An 18,695-nucleotide genomic window follows, 5' to 3' on the forward strand; every position below is an offset into this window, starting at 1 on the left:
TTGGTTTGACCTACACTTTTCCAGAAACACACTTCCGGGCCAAACCACGACAGTCTCTGCTGGGATCAAGGCTGCAGAGGCAGCTAGATGCAACAGGGCAATTGGAAGTGACATTTGTTGTTCTAACTGGAACAGGGATTTGTCCTACAATGAGATCCAGTCCATTGAGGAACGGGCTTTTGAGCCACTGCCTTTCCTGAAGTTTCTGTGAGTGATCAAGTTCCTTTCTGGGGTTGTTAGCTCCGTCTTTGCATTGGGCACCCCAATTTCCTGTGCAGGAAAATGCTGCTGTTCTTTTCCCCTCAGTCCCTAACTCTGCCCTGCCCAGAGCCCAGCTGAGCTGCAGAGGCCAATGGCGATGGCTGGGCAGCCGCGCCAGGGGACAGAGCCCAGCGGGGTTGTCCACACACAGCCATCAGTGCAGCCAGTTCTTGCAGCCTTGGCTGCTTCCTGGAACAGAAAGAGAGTCAGCACGTGTGCCCCTCACTTGGCCTCCTGGGCAGGCTACAAACACTGAGAAAGCAGCAGTTGCCTCCCTCTTCCACCTTGGATTTGCAGCTTTCCTGCCATGGGATCCCGCTTTGCCCCCTCTTTCTGTAGGGCAGGCCCGATTCCTGTGTGTGACCTCCTCTCTCCCCAGAAATCTCTCCGGGAATGGCCTCACGCAGATCCGCAGCGGCACTTTCCAGGCCTGGCATGGGATGCAGTTCCTCCAGGAGCTGTAAGTGGCCCCAGGGCTAAAGGCACGGCAGGGCGAGCCTCTGCAGGGTCTCTGCAGGGTCCCTGGACAAGAGCAGATTTGCCCTTGGGAAAGTCCCGATTGCAACTGTGCATGTCAGCCAGGGAGCAGCAGGAATGTGCAGCTGCAAAGGCCCTTTGCCCTCACCTGCTCATCTCCTGCAAGGCTTCCTTGAATGGGCCCAGGCCATGCTCACGTGCCCGGCACAGCCAGCTCACATCCTTGCCATCAGCCCTGACAGAGTGTTGTGGTGTGTTTCTTATTAAGTTGTAAATTGGTTCATTCCATGTACCCCTTTTGGTTGTAATGGTTCTGCCCTGGTTCTCCCTCTCCTTGATTGCCCCGTCAGTTTAATCCTTCTCCTTTCCGTTACCCTTGACAACCAATGTATCTATCCCTTAATCCTGCCCTGGTGCCCTGTCCGTCACTCGGTGGCCCAACCTTTCCATCTAGAATCTTCCAGCTAGGGCATCGAGTGATTGGCTCAGGGGCCAGGGCCCCTCCACAGGCTTTCCCGTATTGGTTCACCTGTTATGTCTGTTAACCTCTCCTCACTCCCACCTTTCCCTCCATTGGCTGAAGACCAGAGCCTGTGTTTGTATCCTCCCCTCCTTATAAACGCATGTCTGACCCCAGTTTGGGGTCTTCAGCTGTTGGATCCCCTGGAGTTATTAAATCTGGACTTAACCACAGCTGGAGTCCGTCTCTTTGTCTCCTGTTGGGTAGCAGCCTTTTTACTGCAGATCCTCGTCCCTCAAGGCGAAAGCCTTAGGCGCTCTCCTGACCGAGCCCAGGATCGGGAGAGTGCCCCCATGCTGCTGGTGGTGCTGGCCCCAGCTAGCTGGGACGTCCTTTGAGGCCAGCCGCCGCTGCAACAGAGCTCTGTTGTTTCCTAGGATCCTCAGACAAAACCCACTGGATGTCATAGATGACTCTGCCTTCTTCAAGCTGCCCTCAGTGCGCGCTCTGTAAGTATTGGCTCGTTTGGAGCAGATGCACAGAGAGCTGTGTCTCTCTCGAGTGCCCTGTTCTCAGGAGCGCAGCCCAAACGGGGCAGGAGCAAATCTGCCTGTGGGCCAGCCTGAGTCTGCTGGAGACACAAGTGGCCCAGCTACAGCAGAGCAAGGCAAAGGCCAAGCAGTGCTGGTGTGTCCCCAGCTGCAAAGCAGCCCAGGAACTGGGACACAACCTTTCAGGGATTGAGAGAGCCCGTGCAGGTCTGGGGCCGTGGAGTGGCCGCAGGGCTCTGGGAATGAAGTGCACTCCTGCCAGCAGCTCCAGGCTCCTGCCCCCTCCAGGGACTCAGCTGCCCTCAGGGGAGAGCAGCAGGAGGTCGGGAGAGGGGCAATCCTTTCTGGTGGCATCTGTCTGCCACGGGAGCCGCAGGGTTGCCCTCCTGATTCTGAGGGGCTGGTTTAGAGCAGGGCGAGGCAGAGGGAAGCTGGGCTCCAGAAGGGCTGCTTTTGGAGCAGGCAGAAGGGGATGCCTCTGCCAACAGCACCACCATCATCAGGGCCCTGGGCTTGCTCTCAGAGCAGAGTCCTGGCAATGTCATCAGAGAATTTCATGAGCTCTTTGCAATGCTTGCAGAGACCTGAATGCCACCCAAGTGACCCCGCAGACGCTGCTGCAGCTGCTACAGACCACAGTGATCTTGGAAACCCTGTGAGTGTGTGGGACTGAGCCCCAGCCACCAGCAGGCTCTGAGTGCTCAGCCAAGGGTTCTGCTGGGGAAACAAATCCATGTGCCACAAAACCAGAACAAACCCAGTAAACTCAAGAATTGCTGTTTCCTTGTGGGAACGTGCCAAAACTCACCCGCTCAGAGGCAGAATTTCACCTTTTCAGGTGACTTGCTGCAGGTCTCTCAAAGCAGAGTGTGAACTCCAGGCGGGTGCACTTCTGTGTCACGTGGTATTTTGGGAGCAGCTGAATGTTCCAGGTTAAAATCCCCTTTCTGATGTTTGGCATTGGGAGTCAGGGGCCTTTCCCAGAGCTGTGGCACACAGTGAAGCACAAGCCCCATGCGTGGTACCCGTGTGTTCCCTGAGTCGGGCTCTGAGCCACAGACTGGGTGGGCAGATGTTCCTGCACTAATCCCCTCTTGTCTTCAGGCAAGTGCCCAAGGAGACGGCCTGCTGCCTGTGCCAGGAGCGTCCCCGGCCCGAGAGCCCCTGCAGGACCATCCAGTTCCTGTGCGAGAAGCTGTGCAGCAGCAGCGCCCCGCAGTGTGGTTGGTGTCCAGAGGGGCTGGGGGAGCTCAAATCTGCCACTTCTCTTGAGCCTGGGGAGATGCTGCAGCACTGCCCCGTGCTGGGGGGCCTGATCTCCCCTTGGAGTGCAGGCCTTGGACAAAACCTCTTGGGATGGAAAGCTCCTGGTGATTGTCCATACCTTGTGTGTCACATACTGTCTGGAGAAGGAACAGCTCACTGGGCCCACCAAAGCTACGAATTTGCTACCCACAGCATGCCCACAGGCAAGGAGAGCAGGAATGCCCTGTGCCCTTCCCTGCTGCTGGAAGGCGAGGTCTGCTCATAAACCCCCCAAATTCCCCTAACAGCCTGCTTTCTGTGCCACCCCACTGCCCACTGCAGGACAAAGAGCAGGGCCCCCGCTGTGCTGTGCAGGGTGAACAGCAAGCACCGTCATGCCCTCGTTGGGCTGTGCAGGGGGAGCAAAGCACCGTCCTGCTCCAGCTGGGCACAGGGCACAGCATATCCTGTCCACAGCAGGGCCAGGCTGCACTTGTGCAGACAGATACAGCCAAGGTGCCAAGGGCTCCAGGGTGCCTGCTTCTCTCACTGGCTCAGCCCCAGGTTTCCCACAGCACAGTCCCAGAGCTCTGGTGCCCTTGGGGAAGTTTTTCATGGTGTAAAAGCTTGAGCTGCTGCTCTTGGGAATGGCCCCGGAGCAAAGGAGTCCCTGGGCTTTCCTCCCCTGCCAGTCTGTGCCCCCAGTGCAGCGCTGGTCCTTCCTCTGGGGTCTCAGGCTCTTCACTGGCTCCTGCAGAGCATCCGAAGCCTGCTCATCTGGAGCTGTGGGAACCTCTCCGACAGCAAAGCCATTCCCCAGGGATGTTTCCCTCCCATGCAAACAGAGCCCCAGGAGACACCTGGAAAGAGCCAGCTCTCTGCTCTGCTCCGAGGGGATAATGGCATGGATTGAAGGGCTCTTCTGCTCCCCACAACACATCCCCCACTCTGCTCTTGGGATCCTTAAACTTCAGATGAGCTCCTGCTGCTCAGGGTAATCTCTGAGCCTGTGTCTGTGCCCAGCTGCTGATCTGCTCTCTTGGTGTTCTACAGTTCACTCAACTGTGCTACAGACACGGGGAGAAATAATGGACATGGAACAACGCAGAGAGCTGAACACCAGCCCCGTGTTGAGCCTCAGGCCCATGGAACCTTCACTGGGAGATCATGGAACTGTAACACTTCTGGTTGCCCTGACCATGAGCGCTGAGGGTGGTGTCAGCAGCCTGGATAGCTCCAGAAGAAATCCATATCCCCCTCAGCATCTCTTGGGGCACAAAGGCAAAACAAGTGCTGGTCACCTGAGGGCCAAGGCCATGAAGAAGATGCACAAGGCTGAAAGCATCAAGACTGCAAAAATCACTGTCCCACACCAGCCCCAGCCTGCCAGGCTGAAGCATGTGGTGGAAAAGACACCCTCAAGCTGGCATCAAGAGAAGATGGAGTCACGTTTATACTGGCAAGGATTGAAGCCCTCAGCTGTAGCTGGTGGGTTAAAACATGCTGACGATCCCTCCATCTCTGGACAACACAGAGATGAGGAGGAAGATCCAGCTGCCAGGAAGTACTACATCAGGACACACAAACGGCACAAGAAGAAGGACAGCCAGTATTGGGTTGGACATAATCCACTTTTCTACCAGGTGTTGAGCCCTGTGAAAGTGGAGCGAAGGTCCAGATCTGCCCAGGATTTAAATAGGAACCTGGATTTTCTCTCTGACCCATTGGTTCAGAGCCACCCCGCTGTGAGCAGCAGACGAGGAGCCACAGCTGAAGAGAAGCATTCCTCCATCGGCGGCCACCTCCTGCTCATGCCTGACACCAGAGAGGAGGAAGACTCCATGCTCCTCAATAAACCTGTGAGACCCCGAAGTGCAGACCTTGCGCCAGTACTAAAAGAACTGGAAACCAATGTTGATCATCACCAGCAGTTGCTGGATGTTGTATTTTGTTCTGTAGGTTTTAGTTATTCTATTAGTTTTTTCCATGTACCCCTAGATTTGTAATGGTTCTGCCCTGGTTCTCTCTCTCCTCACTTGCCCTGTCAGTTCAGTTTTCTCCTCCCTGGTTTCCCCTGATAATGCATGTTTCCATTGTTTAATCCCGCCCTGGTGCCCTGTCAGTCACTAGGCACCCCAACCCTTCTCTCTAGAACTTTCCATCTTGGGCGTCGAGTGATTGGCTCAGGGGCCAGGGCCCCTCCCCATGTTTGTCCCTCTTGGTTACCGTGCAATGCCTATCACACTCACCACACCCTGAGTTGATTACTAATTGGCTGAGGACCAAGCCACTCCCTTGTAACATCCTCCCTTTAAAACCTTTGTCGGAGCCCAGTCAGGGGTGTTCAGCAGCTGGATTTCTTTTAGTTAATAAACTTCATTTCGCACCACTGCTGGAGTTTGCGTCTCTCTTTCCAGTCGTATAGCAGCCTCTCTTCTATATCGCTGAGCTTCGTCCTGCAAGTCTGAAAAGCCTTAGGTGCCCTCCCCACCTGCGTGGACTGGGAGAGTGCCCCAGTGCTGCCAATGTTGCTGGCCGCAGTTTGCCTGGACTTTTCTCTAAGCCAGCCGCCACTGCAGCTTGGTGCCCAACGTGAGGCGGCCGTGACCATCTCCGGACCCTGCGGACTAAGCTAGCTTGTCCTTTGGGCGCTACCCACTGGATCTTCGCCAAGCTTCACTGGCAGTCAAGCTACCCCAGTGGGAGCAGACCTCTTTTTAAGGGGTGGCACTTCTAGGGACTGGGACCATCAGCTCTGTACACCTGCTGAGTTGTTCCTGCTGTCTGGACCATCGCCTCAATCTTTTGTTGATCCCCACCTGTTCATAAGTCCTGTCCTTCTTACTTCTCTTGCCCTGCTTTTTTAATTTTCTAGTGTGTGTGCTTTTTTGTAGCTGCGCAGTGATTATGGCCATCATCTTGCGACAATGCCTTGGCATGGGATCCCCTTTTTCTGGTAACGTTGATCTGGGGCAGTGGCTGGACTGGGCTGCGTGGTTAACACCTTAAGTATGGGTGCTTATGTCTCTGCATCCAGAAACTACTGTTTATCTAAGTTGCGGGAATCCTTGTTGCGGGGGGGGGGGGGTGGGGGTGGTGTTTTTGATATTAATAAAAAAGAGTTCAGAAAGTTAGTTAAATGGCTGCTTGTTCAGTACCCCGAGGTGTCCCCTGACGAAATCAATGATTATTGTTTTTGGGATTCGGTTTACAAAACATTGGATGAATTGGGCAGGATGGGGACTCCTTCGTTTCTAAAATCTTGTCTTGGACTGCTCAAATTAAGGCAACTTTGAGATCCAAAGCAGCACTGAGGAGGCAGCCATCCACAACAAGTTTGAATCCCAGCTCTCAGGGTTCTTCCAACCCTACCCCACTTCCCTCTCCCGGTTGCCCTAAACCTGGGATTCTGAGGGGAGCAGCTCGCGACAGCACCGCACAGGGATCCTGTTATCTCCCTGGTTCTTCTCAGAAATTCCATTTCCCCTTGTCGAGGTGTTCTGGCCAAACTCCTCAGAGCTCGTCCCCTTCCCTCATGCCCCCAGTTAAGAAGTCCCCAGTTCAAAAACCGTCTATTCGGTTCAATCTCCCAATCCCTGATTCCCCCCAAGGAGCTCAAAATGGCAGAAGCCACATGGCTTTTCCCGCCGAAACCTTTTCTCCTTCCCACAACCCTTTGGGTCCCCAAAAAACCTTTTGCTGTCCCCTGACTCCTCCCATCATCCCTCCTTTTCCTTTACTTCTCCTCCCAGCACTCCTCCCATGACACCACCTCCTCTGCTGGCCCTTCTCTCTTATCATGCCCCAGAGGCGAGGATGGAACCATCTTGTGTCCCTGCGCCGTTCACCAGTCACTCCCCTTCCACTCCCTGTTCCGGTTCCCACAGTCACCTTTCCTGGTTCCCACACTTCGGCATCCGTGGGGGGGTGGTGTTAGCCAGAACCCGGAGTTGCTTTCTATTTTATTGGTGGCTCTGGTCACCAGAGAGGGAGGCAGGTGCCCAGATCCAGTGGTCACCATTCCCACACCGTAGTATCAACGAGCTGTGTAAGGTCCAAAAAAATTTGTTCTGGGAGAGTGAGTGCTTCCCGTGGAATCCTGAGGGCCCCACTCTCAGAGACTGAGGTCACCCCTGCAGACTTGAAACGTCTCTTCACATGCTTGCTGAACCCCACCGAGTACATCATGTGGGAGGCAGCGCGGAGAGGGAGATGGTGGATGTCCTGCCCACCCTATGGGAAAATCGTGCCACCGCTGTGGATCTGCAGGGGCAGACCATTTCAGTGATCATTTGTGTGGGATGGGAGATTGGGCAGACAGACATGCCCAAGCGTGGGTCAATGTCTGTGTATGGATGGAATGTAGGAAAACAGAGATAGTGATGAAGGCAATCTCACACCTAAGGAGTTACAGCTGTGCTAATTATCAAGAATTAGGAACAGAACTGCCCTTAATAGGCTACAACTAGATCCAATTAGGATGGGTATTGTATAAGAGTAGGTTGGCTGGTTGAGAAGTTTGATGGAGTTTGTTGGCTGTGCTGAGAAGGAGTCAGTGCTGTGAGGAGCTGCCCATGAGAAATCACCAAGAAGGTACGGAACCTTTGCAATAAGATGGCAACAAATCCTTAGGGAGGTTTTGAGCAAAAGCATGAAGGCAGCAGAGAGGGCCTTCTTTGGGTTGCGATCCCCCTTCCATCCTTTCTCTTACTTATTCAAAATCCACCAACTTCCCAATGAGCCTTTCACCATGTTTGTTGAGCATCTCCACAGGGCCATTGAGTTGCAGGTGTATCAAGAGGAGGCCAGGTTGTTCATCTTAACTGAGGTGGCAGCAGCAAACGCAAGCTCCACCTGTAAGGCTGCCATCCTCAGTCTCCCTCTGGAGCCTCCCCCGTCCCTGCATCAGATGCTTGAAGTTTGTGCCCACAAGGTTCCCATCTCAGTGGAGGGTCTCATACCCATTCCAGACTGCAGCCTCAAAGAGTTGTCCTTGTCGATGTTGAAGACCCCACAGCTGCTGCCGCTGCTCCTGACTCATGAATTCAACCACTGTGGACTCCCAGAACAGCTAGAGGAATCACACCATGTCATCTGTGCGGAAGGACAGGGCACTGGATGCCTGAGTGTCCCCTGAGACAACTGAGTTCAAAAGGAAGCAGAGGCCTCAGGGGGACACCCCTCAAAAAAAACCAGACAGCCAGCACATTTCCTCCCCGTGCCATGATAAAAATAGGGTGGGCAATTTAACACCTTGTGGAGAGGGGATGGGAGGAGGACAACCACAATATAGCCTGCCTCTGTCCACAACCCCAAATACTTCAGAACTACCGGACTTGACTCATTTTCAGAATTCTTGTTTGGAATGTAGTGTCCCGAGACCCTTACTGACCACAGCCTCTCAACTTACACCCTTCAGGTTGCAGCTGACCAAACCTCTCTATCTCCAGCCTTCAGACTACCATCTCATCTTTGTGTGTCCAGAACAGCCAGGTACCTGGGGTCAGATCAGGTGTAAGTAGATGATTGTCAGAGACACAAAATTCACACCTCTTGACATTAACATAGTTCTGGGTCTCTTGACATCAGACCTGGGACAGTTCACGCTCACATTGTACTGTGTCCCCACACCCACCTTTCTGCCCAAAGGACAAGTTGTAGCTCAGGCTTTTCCCATGCCCGAGCTGACCGGAGATACAGAGCTGCCGTACCCACAACAGCATAATATCCCACCTATAGTAGCCTGGGCCCAGGTTCTTGGTAGAGATAAACTGTGTGTCACCTGTAGCCTGCAGAAAGGTGGGGATGCAAAACTCTTACAGGGCCTTTTAGAAACTGGGGCAGATGTGATGATCATTCCCTCTGGGGAATGGCCGTCACATTGGGAGCTGCAGGATGTGGCCAGACATGTCCAAGGTGTTGGGGACATCCAATTGGCTAGACAGTTGAAGAGCACTGTGCAAATTAGGGGCCAGACGGGCAATTGGCTGCTATTTGCTCGTTCATGTTGGATTATACGGAGCCCCTGTGGGGGTCGGACCTTCTTGCCCAGTGGGGAGTCAGAATTGACCTCCCATTGGCACCCCAGGTTTTTCGGGCAGCGGTCACTGAAGAGCGCTCTACTCAGAAACTGATTTGGAAGACTGATTTGCCAGTATGGGTAGAGCAGTGGCCACTTTCAAAACAAAAATTAAAGGTGCTCCAGGAGCTTGTGGAGGAGCAGCTTCACAAGGGGAACCTGGTGAAGACCACCTCACCATGGAACTCCCCAGTGTTTGTTATCAGAAAACCCAACAAGGACAAGTGGCGGCTCCTTCACGACCTTTGCCAAATCAATAATGTCATTGAAGATATGGGCCCTCTCCAGCTGGGGATGCTGTCCCCAGTGATGCTATCCCAGAATTTGAAATTGGCAGTCGTTGACATCAAGGATTGTTTCTTCCAAATTCCCCTTCACCTGGCTGACCCTGCACGGTTTGCCTTCTTGGTTCCCACCATCAATTGAGAAGCCCTAAAGAAGAGATACCATTGGCATGTTCTCCCACAATGAATGAAAAATAGCCCTGTTGTCTGCCAATGGTACGTCTCTTCCTTGCTGTTTTCTGTGCGTGCAATTGCAACAGAGTCCATCATTTATCATTACACGGATGACATTCTCATTTGTGTTCTGAACGGTGATATGCTTACACACACACTAGACCTGACAATCAGTTCACTGATTGCTGCAGGTTTTGAATGTCAGGAAGATGAGATTCAAAGGATGCCACCCTGGAAATACCTGGGCCTGGAAATTGGCAAGTGTACAATTGTACCCCAAAAAATTTTCATCAAAAACAACATTCAGATTTAGCAGATGTCCACCAACTGTGTGGGTCCTTGAACTGGGTGAGGCCCTGGCTAGGCATTCCCACCAACGACCTAGCCCCCTTTTTAAATTTCTTGAAGTGGGGAGAGGAGCTTAGTTCTCCTAAATCTCTCACCCAGGAGGCATGAGCTGCACTGGACAGAATCCAGAAGTCTATCTCTGCCAGGCAGGTCCATCGTCATCAACCAGGCCTTCAAATTTATCATCCTGGGCAAACTGCCACATCTCTGTGGGGTGATTTTTCAGTGGGACACAACAGTCAAAAATAAAGAACAAAGCTTGAGGGACCCTCTCTTAATCATAGAATGGGTGTTCCTCAGCCATCACCGGTCCAAAAGAATGACATGGTGTCTTGGTTTGAAAAGACAGGAGCCTGTGAAGGAAGGCAAAAGCCTCCTGTGAAATGGAGAAGGTAAACCCCCTCCCTCCGAATTATCACAACTTCAGAATTAAAAAGGGCTCTCAGGCAAAGATATGGGAACGGGAATAACAGTTCTTTACTAGGAAGAAAAAAACTAAATAACAATGTAATTTAGTACAAGCAAAACAACCACTGGCAAAGTGAGAAAAAACCTGACACCCTGAGAAGTCAGGGTGCTGATAGCAGTCCAGCCAAAAGGTGGCTGCTCCTCCTGGAGCGGCGATCTGCAGAAGGGTGTAGATCCCTTCCGAAAATGCGGCGAAGGAGCAGCTGGGCCTTGGTTCCTGATTCCTCTCGGAAATCCAGCGAAGAAGGCTGTCTGTGGTCTCAGAAATGCTTGTTTTATGGTGGCAGGGATGCTTGGCTCCTCCCTCTGGGTGGAGCATCTCCCAATGGGATGATGTAACTAATCTTACCAGCCACAATGAGTAATTCAATAGCCCATTAGCAGGACATTATCTTCCTGGCAGTGTCATTGTTCTTGAAAGAGATAAGAAAAACTGCCTAACCCCCAACAGCTGGCAAAAAAGAATACATGCTTATTTTACAAGCCAGGACATTATATAGCCCATTAGCAGGATATTATCTTCCGGGCAGTGTCATTGTTCTTGAAAGAGATAAGAAAAAACTGCCTAACCCCCAACAGATGGCAAAATAGAATACATGCTTATTTTACAAGCCAGGACACATGGCCACAAGAGCTGGTGGCAGAACTGATCCGCAAGGCAAGATCGTGGATCAGGGAGCTGGCAGGTCAAGATTTTGACTGTATTCACATTCCCTTACAATTGAATTCGGGCCAGTTGACAAAGGCAATGTTGGAACATCTGCTCCAAGAAAATGAGACTTTGCAATTTGCGTTGGATAATTACACCAGCCAAATTTCAATTCACAGACCGGCCCACAAAATTTTTAATCAGGATGTTCAATTTTCCTTTTACCTTAAAAGTGTTCAGAGCAGAACTCCCTTGAAGGCTCTGACTGTTTTCACTGATGCATCCGGCGCATCGCACAAGTCAGTGATGACTTGGTGGGATCCTCAAACTCAGCAGTGGGAGGCAGATTTCACTGACGTTGAGGGATCGCCTCAGCTAGCTGAGTTGGATGCTGTCCTCAGGGCTTTCGAGAAGTTCCCTGAACCATTTAATTTAGTGACCGATTCGTCCTACATTGCTGGTGTAGCTTCCAGAGTGGAAAACACAATTTTGCAAGAGGTTTCCAATACACTGCTCTTTAATTTGCTCTCAAAGCTTGTCAACTTAGTCTCCCACCAAGAGCAACCTTTTTTTGTAATGCATATCAGATCTCACACTGACCTGCCAGGGTTCATTGTGGAGGGAAACCGGAAAGCTCATGCTCTCGCTGCTCCTGTCCAGGTGGCCCCACTCCCTGATGTGTTCCAGCAGGCCAAAATACGTCACCAGCTTTTCCATCAAAATGCACCTGGCCTGGTTCGTCAGTTCAAACTCACCCATGAACAGGCCAGGGCGATTGTGGCTACATGTCCCCAGTGCCAGGCTCATCAGCTACCGTCTTTAGGCCTAGGCGCGAACCTCCGACCTCTTACTAGTTGTGAGGTGTGGCAAATGGATGTTGCCCATTTCCCTGAATTTGGCAGACTCAAGTACATCCACGTATCTATTGATACTTTTTCCGGTGCAGTTTATGCCTCCGCCCATAGAGGGGAGAAAGCCACAGACACCAGAAAACACCTCATCCAGGCTTTCTCTGTGCTGGGTATCCCCAAAATTAGTAAAATTGACAACGGTCCAGCACACAAATCCAGGAATTCCGAGGTTTGCTGCAGCAATGGGGAATAGAACACAAAACCGGCATCCCCTATTCCCTGACAGGCCAAGCTGTGGTGGAGAGGGCCCACCAGAGTCTGAAAAGAGTATTACGTCAGCAGCACTCGACAATGAAGGTGGAGTCCCCTCAGATCCGACTCTCTAAAGCCCTTTATACCATCAATTTTCTGAACTGTTTCTACGATAATTTGAACCCTCCAATCATAAGGCATTTTGGGCACAATGACAAACTGCACCTGAAGGCCAGGCCTCCGGTCCTTATAAAGGACCCGGAGACCTGGAAGACGGAGGAGCCCTTTCACTTAGTCACCTGGGGGAGAGGATATGCTTGCGTGTCCACTCCCTCGGGTTTTAAATGGATTCCCTCCAAATGGATCGAGCCGTTTGTCCATAAAAAGGCAATTAACATCAGTATCGTGCCACAAGTTCAGGAGGCTTGTTGGAGGAGGAAGCGCAAGCCTTTTGTAGGGGGTCTAGACATCCTCCCAGGGCAGAACCCAAACCTTTAGATTACCCACGATTTTCTCTGCTTTTGTTTTACAGTGACCCGGATCCAATGGTTCCCATCCCGGCCACCTTTGTCACCACTGTGGCCATTATGTGGTCCTCATTCCAGCTGACGGACCCCTGGATTGTTCCCCAGCCAAAACAAAATGTATGGAAGGTGCTTGCGAAGGTCCCTGGCCAGGACCATCTGTGTCTGACTACCACCTCTGCAGCAGACCCCCTGTCAACCTGCCTTGTGGGGATCCCTTCAAAACCAGATGAGTTGTCTCCTCCCCTAAGCACCTCACTAAAACTCCTCACCCCTCAAAAGGTCTTTGACTCCCCCGGAATCAATCCCAGTCTGATCTGGAGAGATCTTATCCGCAAGTTAAATATATCCAATAATGAACCTGTTGAATTTAAGTTACTCGGCTCAGCTTCTGCATCAATTTGTCTCCAATTTATGGTTACCCCTGACCCTATGGATAAACCTTTCCTCACTGTTGCCCAATATGATAAAGATTATATAGCTGAGAATTGGTACAATTCCGTTGTCCACATTCCAACCTTGTCCACCAATGATTTTTAACCCAGATCCCTTCCCCATGGTGTTTATTATATTTGCGGACACCGAGCCTGGGCAGGCATCCCCTCTCACCTTACAGGAGGCCCTTGCTCTTTCAGCCGGCTGGCGATGTTTACACCCAACAATACCCAAATTTCGGATTGGAAGCGTAAAAATGTCACACGTAATTGGGCACAATCTACAAGAGATCTAAAAGATTTAGATTTGTTGTGTGACCTCACAATGGAATCATGGTCTTTTCCTGCAAGTGTCACATGGACAGTGTTTTTGCCCTGGGCAGACATAGCAAGATCTCTAGGGGAACTGGAGCATCTAGAGTGTAGGGTAGTTAAGCAAGCAAATTTAACATCAGGCATGCTCAGTGACCTCCTATCAGACGAGGAGATAACAAGGCAGGCAACGTTGCAAAACCGAGCAGCCATCGACTTTCTGCTCCTCCTCTATGACCAGTGGTGTGAGGAATTTGAGAGGCTCTGCTGCCTCAACTTGTCGTCCAAAGCCAAGGATGCAAGGGCAACAGTGAACAGAATGCAAGATATGATACATGATATAAAGAAAGAGACATCAGATTGGCTGGGGGACATCTTTTCAGGATAAGGGCTCTCAGGGTTGGGTCGGGTCAATTTTGAAGACTGTACTTTTAGTTCTGTTTGTCTTGTTAGTAGTTTTAGTTGCTTCCTCCATAATTTGGAAACTAATTCAGAGACTGTTAAATAGATTAATATCCTCTGTAAGTGCCAACAGGGTGATGGCCACTGACGAATTTCAATTATATCAGGAAATGCACTCAGAGGAAGAAAGGGAGCAACCCAAAGACGACCAGACTTATGAAGAGATGTGCTGGGCGCCAACTCCCACAAGCCACTCCTGGTTCGAACATAATCAGAACCAAACTTTCTCAGTTTAAAGACTGCCAATTTTTCCCCTTTTTCTTTTTTAAAACAAAAAAAGGGGAAGATGTTGCATTGTGTTCCAGAGGTTTAAGTTATTGTATGGGTTCGTTCCATGTACCCCTAGATTTGTAATGGTTCTGCCCTGGTTCTCTCTCTCCCCACTCACCCTGTCAGTTCAGTTTTCTCCTCCCTCGTTTCCCCTGACAACGCATGTATCCATTGTTTAATCCCACCCTGGTGCCCTGTCAGTCACTAGGCACCCCAACCCTTCTCTCTAGAACTTTCCATCTTGGGCGTCGAGTGATTGGCTCAGGGGCCAGGGCCCCTCCCCATGTTTGTCCCTCTTGGTTACCGCGCAATGCCTATCACACTCACCACACCCTGAGTTGATTACTAATTGGCTGAGGACCAAGCCACTCCCTTGTAACATCCTCCCTTTAAAACCTTTATCAGACCGCAGTCGAGTCTTCAGCAGCTGGATTTCTTTTAGTTAATTAATAAACCCCATTTCACACCACTGCTGGAGTTTGAGTCTCTCTTTCCAGTCATATAGCAGCCTCTCTTCTATATCGCTGAGCTTCGTCCTGCAAGGCTGAAAAGCCTTAGGCACCCTCCCCACCTGCGTGGACTGGGAGAGTGCCCCAGTGCTGCCAGTGGTGCTGGCCGCAGCTTGCTGGAATTTCTCTAAGCCAGATGCCACTGCAGCTAGAGTCATGCAAAGGCCTGAAGACATTCATGGCCCACGTGGAGCGAGCCCTGAGGAGGGACTGCAGCCTGCCCCAGCTCAAGCAGGCCTGTGCCAAGATGGTCAAAAAGACCAGGCTGCTTCTAAAGCTTCTCCAAGAGAGGCAAGAGAACCAGGGAGCCTATGATCCAATGGAGCAGTGTTGTCTGCAAGAGAACATGATAATTCACATGGCCTTGGGGAAGGACAAGGGACTCACAGGGAAGGTAGGAGAGCTGCTGGGCACTGCTGCATGTGTCCTTCTGGGCAAAGGAGAATGGAATGATCAGTGCTCTTACCCACATGTTCTTCCTTCCTTTCGTCACAGCACAAACAGAAGGTTGTGGTGTGTTGTGGTGCATGGTTCATTTGGTTTGTTCTGTTTCCCCCTAAAGTTATAATGGTTCGGTCCTGGGGTTCCCCTCCCCTCCTCCCCTGGCACCCCTCCCTTTGACAGTTTCAATTTGTTGTCTCCTCCCCTGTTTCCCTGGTTACCCTCTGTCAATCCCTCCCCGAGTTCCTGTCCATCACCCACTGTCTCCTTCCCTCTTTCCAGAAAGTTCTCCCCTCTTCGGTGGGTGATTGGATTGGAAACAAGAGTCCCTCCCTGTCACGTTCCCTATCGGCTAGCCAGCATGTTTCTCACGAGTTTGTTCCCTCCCAAGTTCTCCCTCATTGGTTGATGGGTTGTATGTTCCGCCCCCTTTATAATCTGCTGTATTCCTGGTTCGTCGTCTTTTTTCGGCTGGCTCCCCTTGAGACAACAAACTCTGGACTTTGCCCCTGAGAAGAGTCCCTCTTTTCTTACTTCGCCTTCCTGCTGGCCACCGCTGCCTTCTGCTGAGGCGCTCCCCGGACGCCCCCGGCGCATCTGGGTAGTGCCCCCCGCTGTCAGCTGCTGTGCCACAGCTCGGCCGGTGCGGACCCCTCCCCTGCTCGGGGGAGTAGAGAGAACTCGGACACCAGTGCAGCAGTGGTGTACTTGATCACATTTGTGGTTTTGCTGTTTTTCTTCGTCTTGGTTCTGCTGATACTGAAGTGTGTCTTCCACGTAAGTCAATATCTTGTTTGACACACAGCTGTCTGTCTTGTAGCTGGAGGGCCCAGGTGACGAGCCCCATGTGACACTGCAGATGCCCCTGCAAGTGCGGGGTGCCCCAGGAGATGTTTTTCCAAGCCTGAAGCTTGTGGCAGCATCCCCAGCACTCAGCTCAGCAGGGTCCAGCCTGCCTGGCGGGAGCTTGTCCTGCCTTCTGTCCCAGCTCTCCCCAGCTTTGCTTTGCTCTCCTGCCTTCAGCCACACAGCAATGAGAGCTTTCACCCTTTCTCCTGTTTGGCAGAATATTACAGGACAACTGATGTTGCAAATCTCCCATTTTCCTTCCCCAGAAGTGCTCCCGACAGAGTGAACTTGACTCCCAGCCTGGCCACACCAGGAAATTGTGGCTGAGAAGGTAACTGCTGCCCATGCCACCAAGAGTCTTTCCTGTGCAGAGCAGCTCCCCCTTGAGCCCCGCAGCCGCACAGGTGCCACTGCCCAGGACTCCTCGGGCCGTGTTTCTGACACGTCGCGTTTGGGGGAGCCCTGGGAAAGCGGCTCCGGAGCGCTGGGCACGGCCAGGGGCTCCCAGCCCAAGCAGCCCTTCCCACGCCGGCGCTGGGATGGATGTCTTGGGCCCCGGGGCGCTCCCAAATTTCTGTGAGCATGAGCAGTCTCCTCTGCTGTGGCTCTGCCCTATTGTTCCCCGCTCCCTCCCCACAGTGGCTGGTGAAGAACTCACTCCCATCCTCTCCAGCTGCCTTTGGCATGCAGGGCTCATTCCCTGGATTGCCAGCCATTGCCACCCCTGCTGGGGCTCCCCATTTTCCTTGGGCTCTGCTGACACACCACAGAGTAGGGAGAGGTGCTGGCACCTGCTGCAGCCCTCCCTGGCCAAACCTCCCTGCTTAGGGAGCGGGAGCAGGGACCTCTGGCCATGGGATGTCGAGAAGCCTTTTTGTCCCCGTTCACCTCGCTCACTCCATTGCTTTGCCGCGTTGGAAATGCCCCTTCCCGACTGCTCCAGCGGCTGCTTTCCAGACAGGGCAGAGCACAGGCAGCGCTGTTGCCCACAGCCTCCATCACCTGCTGCCTTCTCTTTTTATGCCCATTTTCCCTTTCTGGTTTTTTTTCAGGTTCTGTGTAAAACTGCCACAGAGAGGGAGGAAGGAAAACAAGGAGGCACAGAATGTAGAGCAGCCTTTGCTCTACAGGGCAGAGAGCTCCTCCGAGTGTTGCCCCTGTTCCCAGGCTGTTCATGGAGCATCCCAGTGCTGTTCCCTGTTCAGCAAGTGTGAATTGCTGTGGATTCAACGCATCAGGGATGCCTATGAATCCCAGAGATAAGCATCCTGGGAGGAGGCATAGTGTGAAGAACTAAGGTAGAAGACTTTCAGGAGGTTAATGGGATGCCACAATTCTTCACCTTCCATTTAGCTGAGACTCTCCTTGGATGCTGCTTCGTTGGCTGCTTTTATTTCTTTGGATGCTTTTTCCTTGACTGTTATTTTGTTTCAGTCACTGCTCAGAGAAGGGCAGAGGGAGCTGCAGGCAAGCACAAGCTCAGGGACACCCAGAGAAGGCATCAGTATCTCAGGGTTTTCCTTATCCCTTGTCGCAATGTTTTCCCCTGCAGTCAATAAAAACCAAGTTTGTTCTCGTTCCTCCTGGTGTTGCTGATGTATTTGTAAAAGCAGTTTCTGTTCTCCTTTATGGAATTGGCCAAATTCAGTTCCAGCTGGGCCTTTGCTTTTCTGCCTTTCCCCCTTAACGCCCCAACAACACCCTTGCCATCCTCCTGTGGTGCTGCCCTTCTTCCAAAGGTGTAAATTCTGTGTTTTCCCTGAGTCCCAGGTAAAGCTTCCTGTTCAGCCGCTCTGTTTCCTCACCAGCTCGTCTTTGGGCACACGAGCACGGCCTGTTCCTGCCTGTGCCTTCAAGGATTTCTCCCTGCAGAATGTCCAGCCTCTCTGGACTGCTCTGCCCCTCAGGACAGCGTCCCCAGGGAGCCTCTCAAAGAGCGTGGCTGGCCTGACTCCCCCTGGGCAGCCCCTCCAGCCTGGATGGAGCTTGTCCACATCGTGCTTGTCCCGGCCCCAGCGGCTCAGAGCCTCCCCCGTGTTGTGGAGAGGGAGCTGGGAAGGTGAGATGGGCCAGGAGGGGATTGCCCTGCTGCCCCCAGCAGGGACCTGTTTCCATTGCCCTTGTTTTGGATCCCCTCCTCCTGCCTGCTGGCCACACCCTTGGGCATCCTGGGCTTCTTGGGATGTGCCTGTCTGGGACGTTTGTCCAATGGCTGCTTCCGAGGGGCTCCAGCAGTCCCTCTGCCTCTGCCACTCCTTATCTTTGCACTTCCCCCTTCAGCTCTGCCACTGGGCTGAGCAGAGCATGCACCTGGTCCTACCTCATCCAGGTGTTATTTCTGTCAGCCCCAGTGCCAGTGCCTGGCTCCAGCACTCCCTGTGGAGTTTTCCCATTCCAACGAGACCTTCCTGGATAGCTCTTTGGATATCAAAGGAAGAGGCTTTGCAGTAGCGCTTCTAAAACATCCCAAGGCCCCTGTAGCTTTCCAGGGTCAACACTTTTGTGTTCCAGATGTCTCCTGTGAGCACAAGAGCTCTGGGTGAGGGGTGGGAAGGGGAATGGCCAGTGTCCTCCTGCAGATGCCTCGGCACGGGTGTCCCCGTGGTGCTGGCTTGGAGCTGCACAAGCAGCATTGTCCCCCCTGCACCCCTGAGGTTTTCACCTCCTCCTCCTCCTTCCCTTTGCCCTCCCTCACTCCTGCCTGGCTCCCAGGCTGATGGTTGCATTGTTGAACCTCCTGCTGAAGGGCTGCTCTCATGGAGCAGAATCACCTTCTCCAGGAGGTTTAATGGGCA

The 18,695-nt window shown here is 52.4% G+C and overlaps 2 long non-coding RNA genes across 3 annotated transcripts; both read left to right on the plus strand.

The window, feature by feature from the left end:
• The first annotated feature begins 1,388 nt into the window (after nucleotides 1–1,388).
• LOC135286904 (uncharacterized) lies at nucleotides 1,389–2,397 on the plus strand. Its single transcript, XR_010350894.1, has 3 exons — nucleotides 1,389–1,461; nucleotides 1,636–1,707; nucleotides 2,330–2,397. It is a non-coding gene; the product is annotated as an uncharacterized LOC135286904 (long non-coding RNA).
• A 12,785-nt stretch (nucleotides 2,398–15,182) lies between these two features.
• Nucleotides 15,183–17,479, plus strand: LOC135286786 (uncharacterized). 2 transcript variants are annotated; one of them, XR_010350835.1, is made up of 3 exons: nucleotides 15,183–15,351; nucleotides 16,167–16,231; nucleotides 16,953–17,479. It is a non-coding gene; the product is annotated as an uncharacterized LOC135286786 (long non-coding RNA). The 2 variants fall into 2 exon arrangements; XR_010350836.1 differs by lacking the exon at nucleotides 15,183–15,351 and adding an exon at nucleotides 15,705–15,828.
• The last annotated feature ends 1,216 nt before the right edge of the window (nucleotides 17,480–18,695 follow it).

This window comes from Passer domesticus, chromosome 27 (assembly GCF_036417665.1).
Source record: "Passer domesticus isolate bPasDom1 chromosome 27, bPasDom1.hap1, whole genome shotgun sequence".
Taxonomy (NCBI): Eukaryota; Metazoa; Chordata; class Aves; order Passeriformes; family Passeridae; genus Passer; species Passer domesticus.